Below are 10,630 nucleotides of genomic sequence, written 5' to 3'. Positions count from 1 at the left end.
CTAGCCATACGCTAGCATCAATACCAAGTCATCACCCAAAGCAACGTCTTTAACATATTTCTTCCAATGGCATGAGGATGGAGCTCTCTCATAAAATAATAAATATGCCCAACAATGATGCCCATAAGATCCATAAGTAGTCGTGAACCAAAAATCACATTCAAGGCTAACATTACCCAGGGCAAATAGAAACCATTGAGTGTAAATATGCCAAATATGTTGACATGTGCATTTGGATACTCCCTTGAAAAAATTATACAAGCATGAAAACCAAGGATATTCCCAGAAATGGTGACCTCAAAATCATAAAAAAGGAAAATACAACAAGAGACAATGTTGTAAACATCATCATCCACCAAAAAAAAAAATCATTTGTTTATCAAATTATCCTTTTTCTAACTGTACACCATACCTTGCTATTAATAATAAACGACTTATAAAATTGATAGAAAGAAAAGGACCCAAAAAAAGAATTTGTTAACAAGCCTCCATATCTATAATTTCTTAACCACTAGATTGTAATCCAGATAAAAATAATATGGATTAATCAATCCCAAATAAAAGTTGTGGTAGTTAGAAGGTAAAGTGTTCCATATGCCTTTCTCACTAGAGGAAGTGAATTGTAGTAATTTGTAGGGGAAGACATTTTGTAGTCGTCTATGTATGACGCTTCTCACAAAGTTGGATCCCAATCAAATAATCACCCATTGTAAACTTATGTCCATAATATTCTAATAGATGTGAATGTTTTTTTAAAAGATGAACAACGAATACCCTCATGGAAAATACTAAGTCACCTCTTACCTTCGTCTCATATTTAAAAATTAGTCTAGGTCACAATATTCACAAAACTTTTTCTGGTTTAAACACGAAAGATTGCAATGAGCCATCACACAATCCCTAGGGCAACACCCTTGTTGGATGCTACAACAACCCTAATCCATTGTCTTCTTAACTTGGCCTGCTACAACACTTCTGTTCTAGTCTTTTATACCCTCGACCTAACTTCATCTCATCTTTTTCAACCTCAACCAACCTATTTCTTGATCCTTGAGGCCCTAACCTGGCCTTATAGATCCCTATCCTGACTTTGGTTCACTTCTAATAACCTCGGCCTCACTCAAATAAACCTCGACCAGGTCTATTTATCACCATCGAGCTACTACAGGCATGTGGCCCTTGGCCCTGTGGTCTTAACCAACATTCAACATACCTAGAATGATCCTCCACAAACTTGGCTTTCTAACTGTTGAACAAATTCTTGACTCAACCTTCTTGAAAAATTGCAACTTCTCTCTAGGATATGTGGCCTTCTTGGACATAACTAGGCCTCCTCTATGGCTCTTTTACTCCAAACATGAAATCATTCTCATTGACTTTAGGGGCTGCTCTCTCAACAAATATTAGTTACCATGTTGAATTTTTCTACAATGATGAACAATAGAAACCAATTTTTTATTCTGATAATCACTTCCTAATGGTCTTTAACCAGATTATCTTATGTCACTTATATCATTGATCAATTATGCACAAAAAATATCAATAGTAATGCAACAAAAATATTAATATCATAGAGAGACAACCAAGCACAATAAAGACAGCAAATTTTCCCTAAGAAACCCAAACTTGGGAGAAAACCCAACAACTCTTCTTCTAGGAGAAATTTTCTTTAACAAGGTTTACAAATCCAAATTGTCTATAAATTTGTGCCAAAAATCCAAGTCCAAACTTTAGCCAAAATTGTCCTCTATATGTTGACCCCACATGAGGTTTTTATAGAAGAGATATGATGATGATGACTGATCAAATTAAGTTCGCATCATCTATATATATATATACAATTCAAATGGGTGCATTTACCCCAAGGGACACACCCTTTCATGGTGGGGTTGACATGTACCTTTTGAGCCTACATGAAACCCAAAAATAAATTTATTTTAATTTAATTTCCATAATTTTGCTAGGCCAACTTAGGAGGCCTCTTATCATGAAGGAATACCTCTCGATGCTACACAAAAATCAATAGGTTCAACAATAACGGATGTGTTCTAATGTAATCTCATACTGATGGAATGTAATGATTTTTAAAACCAAGTAGTTTTCTAGATTGAATAATTATCTTGAAATTATGTTGCGGGGTACCTATGATTTGTTTAGCCATGAGTATTTTTTTCCAAACATCCTCTTCTAGTTTTCACCTGGAAAATAAGGGTCAAGGAGGCAAATTAGAATTTCATCTATGGACTAGATAAATCTGCCAAGAAATCATGTACTAACACTCTCCACATTAAAATCATGACTACAATTATATTGTTATTGGTCTCCATTGGACATGATTGATGAATATTGTAAGAATCTGAGATGAATTGATGTAAATATCAAAAGGAGGCAATTATTCATAATATAAATATTGAAAAAACCACCTATGACTATGCAAATTGACATCTTTTCAAATAATTAGCTTTCTCCAAATGTTTACAAATACCAATAAATGCATTGCATTTGATCTTGGTTAGGTGTATTCCCTATGGTTGTAATCATCATGGAAAAGGTAATTTCTCCATTGATACCATCAACACTAGTATTTTTACTCATTCAACTATTGAGATCCACAAGAGGATTGGATCAAATGAAACAAATCAATAAAGAAACATAATGCATGTTAAATGAACAAACTAGTAAAACTTTATTGTTCTTGAAATTTAATGCACATTGAATAAACTAACCTTTGACCAACAAACCTAATGTTCAAACATTAATCATGTGAGCAATATTATGAGAAGATAGACTATATTTTATAGATGTAGGTTTTATTATAAAGGGATAACTTATTTGGGTATGTTGGTTTAGGTCATGTAAGTTTATAAGAGTGTTCTTTACCACCACAAAACATTTATCACCAATGAAGATCACATATAAGAGTTTAAATTGGTTGGTTATTTCATTCAACAAAAGAAGATTCTATCTTTATGCCCATAATTCATAGATAGGAAAAAATTTACCCTCCAACTCAAGTTGTAAATTGCCTCTTCCCTTTGCAAAATTATTTTTTATTTTCACCCAAATGGCTAATTCTAATTTATATATGTCTTATATAAACTCCACAAACCAAACATATATGTTAGTTATGTGCTTCAATTCTCCCCAATCAAAATACCAAGTTGAAAATTTGACTTTGAGAAGCACTAAAGACATTTAAAAAAAATTAATCATCCTATTTTTTTAGTAATATTTGTTTGTTTTCCAATCAACATACCATCCTCCAACTCCTAAGAAATTATAAAATAATAGCGGAAATAATAAAATAAGATTAGATTACATCATCAAATTTTAGAGGGAAAAAGAAAAAACTACTTTGCTATTGGGTTCTTTGTATGGTCTTTTGGGTCTTCAATTGGGGCTTACTTCGTTGGGCTGATGTCATTCCCATAATTTTCCAAGGGGTGGTGGTTTTTCTACAATTTCATAAGTTTATTTTGTGGGAATTCTTGGCTTCAAGTGCTTTGGATGCCTTCATTGGTATTCCTAGGTTATTATGCTTTTGTTGGTTCCTTTCATATTTTAGAGTTGTGTTCTTTGTTGTGGGGGAAATAATTGTTCTTGGTGGGAATTTTCATGTCGATCTGTTTGTTAACTGAGTTTTCCCATGAGATTTTAGTTGCTTTATGTCCTTGTGTTGTCCAGAATTGGGGTATCTTCTAGAATTTGGCCTTGTTCAGTGGCGTTGGCGAGACAATTTGTCGACCTTGAGGTCAATTTTGAAAGGGTTTGTGTGTGCTCCATCTTCCTCCTTTGCTAGTCGTGGATCTTGTTGATGCTTAGTGTGCTTTATGAATTCTTCAATCAAGCCCCCTCGTCAACGAATGGTGATTCAAAGGAGTGGTCTAGGAAACCTTAGCTCCAATTGAACTTGAACCTTTGCTTTTGATTTTGTGGATGGATTCTTCAATCATGCCCCCTCGTCAACGAATGGTGATTCAGAGGAGTGGTCTAGGAAACCTGAGCCCCAATTGAACTTGAACCTTTGCTTTTGATTTTGTGGGTTCTTTTTTTGATGTTGTTCCTTTGGAGGTTCGGCGAGAAATTATTCTCACCGAAGGAGGGAGGTTTCATTGTTTCAAATTCAGCCTCTGGGGACCTTACTAATCCCCCTTGTGATCCTAGTGAATATATCGATCCCCTTGTGGATAGTGTTCCAGATCTCACAATTATCCCCTTGGACCAGGAGTAACTACAATTGTCTAATGTTTTTCGTTCCTCTTTTGTGTAATCTTCATGTGGACTTGAGTGGATTTTTGGTAGCCTTTAATTAGTATTTTGTACCACCTTATCTAATGGGAAGCCAAGAAATGGAAATTGGGATTATGTTCAAGATACCACTCTAAGGTGTGGGGGTTGTAACTCGAGTTTCTCAAAGGCTCCTTTTTGGCCACCTGCTTCTGAAGTTTATGTTGAATTGGTGGATGTGTGGTGTGGTGCAAAATTGTGATGTGTGTGACTGATTTTTGCATGTTTGTAAGGTGTTTCTGGATGATGGTTCACTCCCTCAATTGCTTGCTCAGGAAAGCAAATCATGTCTTTTTGTGGCGACTCGAGTTGGTTTGGGATGACCCAGAAGAGGGACGCCTCAATTTTTCTTCTCCATGCCTGTATCTGGACAACGTAAATCTCTTTCTTGGTCTTGGAGGTGGATGATTTTCTGGTGTATTGCAGTTTGGAAGTTTGTGTGGTTGATGAAAGTGCTCTTCTACACTACCTGGAGTTGGTTTTAGGCTGGCTGTGAAGTTGTTGCCTTCCTCTTTGTATGGGTACTTTCCAGGTCTTTGTGCTGGCTCTTTAACTATTTTTGTATTGGTTTTGTCTTAGTCTTTGGGTTGTCCAGAATCGTGGACTGTGGTGCCATGTTGTTTTTTAGGTTTCTATGGTGGATCTGTGCATATGAGACACAATCTTTTGTTAAAATCTCTCTAATTTTGGTTAGATATCTAGATATAAATATGATGTACATTTCACTTTATTAATAGAAAATATATTTACGCTACTTACAAAAAAATAAAATTATTTAAATTAAAATACCTCAAGTTTCACTTAAAATTATTTCTAACCTATAATATAATAATAATCATAATCTAAAATTTATTAATTATGAGCCACATACATTTCCTATTAAATTATTAATCTTTTTCCTATTACAAACTATAATTTTTCACTACAAATTCAAATTAAATTAAATTCATATTAGTTTATTTGATTTTAAATAATAATAATAATAATAATAATAATAATTAAACCTCCCAAATTTTGAAATAATTTATTATTTATTTAATTTTAAATAATAACTATATTTAATTTCCAAAAAATTTCTTAATCATCTATTTCCAAAAAATTCCTTAATCATCTATTTGTTATACTATGACTAAAATAGCTCTATTGTGTTTTACGAAATTTATTTCTAATGGTTATGTTCAAAATCAAATTAAAAACATAATTTTAAAAAACCGAAAATTCAATAGGCTATTCTTTTTGGGCCTAATATCAAGGTATTAAGACCATTTCATATGCCTTTTCAAATGCAATAAATGTGCATAATAATATTGTGTCGCCTTTGCAATTACTAAATGTAGTGTTGTTAAAAAAAAAAAAAAAAATAGATAGCACATGTACAAATGGAAAATGGTTTATCATTGCTTACAATTTGTTACCCTAGGCATCTTTATTATGTGTTGAAGTTGCAAGTGAATATGCAAGTAAATCACTATTATTGTAAGGTGGAAAATGCATCTCTTTGTTATCCTAGGCATCTTTATTATGTGTTGAAGTTGTAAGTGAATATGCAAGTAAATCACTATTATTGTAAGGTGGAAAATGTATCTTTTTGTTTTTATAACATTGAGATGCATCTCTTTGTTTTTATAACATTGAGTGTTATTTCTATTGCAATAATACAAAGGTAATTTTTTCTTTTTTTCTTTTTTTTTTTCTCTCTCTAATTTATCGTTAGACAGTGTACATGATAATGATAATATTAGTATCTAAATATAATAATATATGTAGTTATAATTGTTTTGAATAAAATAATTCAATTTTGAAAATCATTTTAGAAGTGAAAAATGTATTTAACACTCTATCTTATTACAATTTTGCATAGAGTTGTATCTGTATCAATATAATTATCTCTAAGAATCAGGGCCTCGTCATTTGCCTATTATTAATAGTTTATCTTCCCAATAGCTTGTTCTTAGAGTTGCTATGACATTGAAACACCCATTATTATTAAATCTAGGGTTTAATTGAGGATTCCCCTATTTCACTATCTTTTTTATTCAATGAATTGAAAAGGGAAGCCTTTGCAACAAATTCTAAGGCATTTAGTTCACTTGTTACTTCAATGTACTCTGCAACTAATAAATTTGTTGGAAGGGCATGTTTCTTCACCATATATTTTATGTGGCACCTGATTTTCAACTATGCAACCACAAAGAAGGAGAAACAAAAGCGAGTGAAACTCGTAGGCAAGAATCTTAACTTGAGAATCCCTCAACCAACAATTAACCAACAAGGAGGTGGGGAATTTTCCTCATAGGGATAATGTACTCATTATAGTCTTCCTCATAGCTAGGTGTTACTGCTCATAAGGATTTGATAAAGAGAGTTAAATTTGGAAAATAATCTGCTTAACTTGCATCCCCCCTACTATAGCATAAGCTCTATGATCGTGGTAGTGGTCAACATGGATGGTAAGGTAAGGTAGTATTATTTTTTAGAAGTTTCTCAATGGAGTGGATTCTCCAACAGAAGCACTAACTAGAACAAAGGGAGTGAAGGCAAAGGAAACTAGACTAAAGGAAGGGAAAGTTTGATTAACTAGTTATAGGCATAATTTGGAAAATGAATCACCCAAAGAGCATAGACCTTAGAAGAATAATTTGTAAAACAAATTTATAGGTATTTATTGTACATTAATTAAAATATGTTTTTATTTACCAAAAATAGTGAGTGCAAATGCATTGATGCAGATAATTTCCCATTCATACTTGCAGTAGCATTTTGAGTAATTCAAAACTATGTCAATAGCCACCATAGAAATAGATGTTAAAGTATTATTCCCTACCTCTTCCATAATGCTCACAAATTTCTCTTGAATTTACAATTTTCCTAGATTTAGAACCAAAAAATGATAACTCGGTAGTGTTTTGAAAAACTTTTGGCGAGCATACTTGGTTGCATTGATAATTGAACCAATTTCTCTAATGCTATATTTTACTATAATAGGGATTTTGAAATGGAGGTTACAAGTTGGAAAGCTACAAACTAAGCATTTAGTATTAACATCTCACAATAGGTTCCATCTTCACTTATGCACATAGGCCTCACTCTTATAGGGGGCTTGCTCACTACCAAAATCCCTAGCAGGTCACCAAATCTCACTAGTGAGATTCCACTAAGTGAAAAATGATGCAAAAGTTGTTAATGCTAAGCTCAATGAAGCCTTTAGAATCAATTAATTGAAGTTAGATTGATCATTTTATATAAATGATTCACACTCTTCCTAATCATTTGAATACAAAAAAGTTCTAGTATGATTCAAACTTTGGCCAAATGTGATGCTAGGAACCAATGACACAATACACCACTAGAAAAACAATTACCTAAATCACTTTTCTTACATGGTTTGCTTGGTCACTTTTATGACATGTTTTGCATGATAAATTACTACATGTATAATACGCACCATGCCAAAGACTTTCTCCTCCATGAATAGTGTAGAATTTTGTATTACAATGTCAAAAACCTTGCAACATTTTTGTCAATATAGAGAGATTTACTACAATTTGTTGATGCAATTGCATATTTGAATGAAGCTATCAAAATTTAGTAGAGCAACACAATGATTTACTACCAAGTAACCATCAAGGTTTGTAATCAATGTTTTTGAATAAATATGTTGGGCTCTCACTGAATACTACCACTTGGTTATGGGAACAAAGCCTTAATGTCACCATCAGGTCCATGCAAAATTCATAACCCCAAAATTTTCATTTTTAAGAATACATGTTTTTACAACTGCCTCTATTTGAGGTTGAACTTGTCTAGAAAAAAAAATTAGTGAATTAATTATGTACAAATGGTATATACTTCTATTGATATAACACTATCATCGAGGTGTCTTTTAAAGAGTATACTTGAATGCACACACATGATTCGTGTCTGGAAAACATTTTCCGTAGACTTATGTACTAATGGCATAAACTTATATTATTATAACACTCTTTCATTCTATATATTTTTGGGGAATTTGGTGGTGGTAGAACACTAGTATATTTGAGGAGGTTCCCATGGACATCTATAGAACGTGCATTCAGATTGTTGCATATTACAGTGAGATTGGTCTTGTAGTGGATAGGAGGATTGATATACATATTCATCATAAACATGTTTGGGACAGATTCCCAAAGGGTTTTTTTGACTAGTCGACGTGCAATGGAATATGTGGAAGTGGTGCATATATTGTCTTACAACTAGGTTCTTTCTATCACTTTACTTGGAATAGTGGGGAGGGCATAAATACATGTGAAAAGATAATTGCACTATGGGGGGGGTCCTATTCTATGTAAAGTGGCTCCATATCGAGTCATTGATGGTATTTGGAGAATCAAAAGTGGTCGTGGATTGGGTTCACTAGAAATCAACTTTCGCACCTCATAAGCTCCTAAACTGGATGGAGAGAATCAAGGTGATCATGGGGCAATTCGATGACATACCTTTTGGATATATATTCAGGGAGCATAACACTATTGCAGACGCATTATCAAAAGAAGGCCTCAACAAACCACCTGGGGAGATTTTTTTCTCCGCATTTTGCAATGATTCAATTCACAGCTCAAGGCATTTTCACTTGCCTTAGACTCCTTGACACCCTTGGGCTCTGTTATTTTATTATCTAGTATATTTTTTTTGTTGGATTTGTGATGGTTGTTGCATAATTTGTATATCAAGTTAGGCTACATATTCGGATAGATGTACTATCTATTTTTTCAATATTATTTTGGACAATATCAAAATCTGTAAAATGCCCTAGCTAAATAGCTAGATGTGATGTCTATATTAAGAGGAGTAACTAGAATGAAATGATATAAGAAATATATCTACACTTGGTGTTATATATATACACAATATAAATATCCTTTTTAAATAGAATGATGTTGGTTTTTTCTTTCCCGAATAAAAACAAAAACAAAAAACAAAAAAAAACAACACACTACCATAAAAATGCCTTTTAATGACTGTAATTGAATACACACATGATTTAGGCTCCTTTTTTTTCTCTTGTATGAACGGTTTTATAAGTTTTTATTTGTAATGATTTTAAGCATTTAATTTGAGTCATATCATAACAAAGAGAAACAATGCAAAATAATGATACAAGTTACTTGCATAGATAATTAAATCATGAAACATATTATCTAATATCATTTGAATTATTTCATATAGGTTTCTTACATACTAATTCCGAGCCACTTCTACATAAAGATTTTAACCTTTATTTTACAATGATATAACAGAGTTAGTCAAGATCCTCCATTCCCTTAAGTCGGGCCAAGACACATTAATTTCAAAAAATAGAGATTACAAGAACTAGGGTAAGGTATTCAACCTACTTATTTTTACCATTTTAATTTATAAAGTTTTAAATTACATGGCCATAATGTAAATTGAGTTTTAAATTGCATGATTTTGTTTAACTTGTTAATTTAATAGGGTGTGTCTATTTTGAAATAGGCGTTTAGAATTTTAATTTAATTATCAATAATTATTAGGTAGATGGTAGAGATTTAACCTAAAAAAAAATATTCTAGAATATTTATTGTAGCATATACAAATCAATGTTGAGATTTATCTCCAAACTAGTTATGCCCTTTTAATTAAATTGATTAATTTAAAAAATGTCATATGAACAAGTGTCATATAAAGTGAGTTGTGGTTTTTTGGGCATGTGGTATTGATAAACCATGATACTATAACAAAACCTCTTTACATATTAAGAATATCTAATTAATTAAACTATTATTAATTATAAATATAATTAATATATATAAATTAAACATATATACATTTGAAAAAACATGGGACAAGATTCTTATCTATGGATATTTACTCTCATTTTACCACTGAGATTCTTAGTCTGTAAATAGACTTTGTTACAATACAATGGGCTAATACCATTACTTATCTATACCACATGCCCAAAATACCATAACTTATTTCACATGATATTTGTTAATATGACATATTTTTAATTAATCAATTTAATTAAAAGACCAAAAAGAGCATTACTTTGGATATTAATCTCAACCTTTGATATGTGTATACTACTAAGAATATTCCATGGAGGTTAAATCCATACAATCCACCTAATAATTTAAATCTCCAAGCCCTATTCTAAAATAGACATGTTTATTTGCATAACATTTTTTTTTTCCTATGTGGTTCATAGACCTTGGATATCAGTGACCCCTACATCCACTAAATATTTGTATCAAGCATATCCACCCAAAGACCTATATCCATGTTGTAGCTACTACAACACCCTCCAAAATGTTGGCTTACACTCAATTTCAGAACCTTCCTT

General features: G+C 32.2%; 1 pseudogene; it reads right to left on the bottom strand.

The window, feature by feature from the left end:
* Nucleotides 1-17: 17 nt before the first annotated feature.
* On the bottom strand, nt 18-646 carry LOC149180902 (derlin-1 pseudogene; annotated as a pseudogene).
* Nucleotides 647-10,630: the final 9,984 nt, after the last annotated feature.

Source organism: Pinus tabuliformis, chromosome 3_2 (assembly GCF_031772625.1).
Source record: "Pinus tabuliformis cultivar Carrire ecotype Pingquan chromosome 3_2, CPIR1, whole genome shotgun sequence".
Taxonomy (NCBI): domain Eukaryota; kingdom Viridiplantae; phylum Streptophyta; class Pinopsida; order Pinales; family Pinaceae; genus Pinus; species Pinus tabuliformis.
Note: the sequence above shows the minus strand (reverse complement) of the source record. Positions and strands in the feature narration are given on the sequence as shown.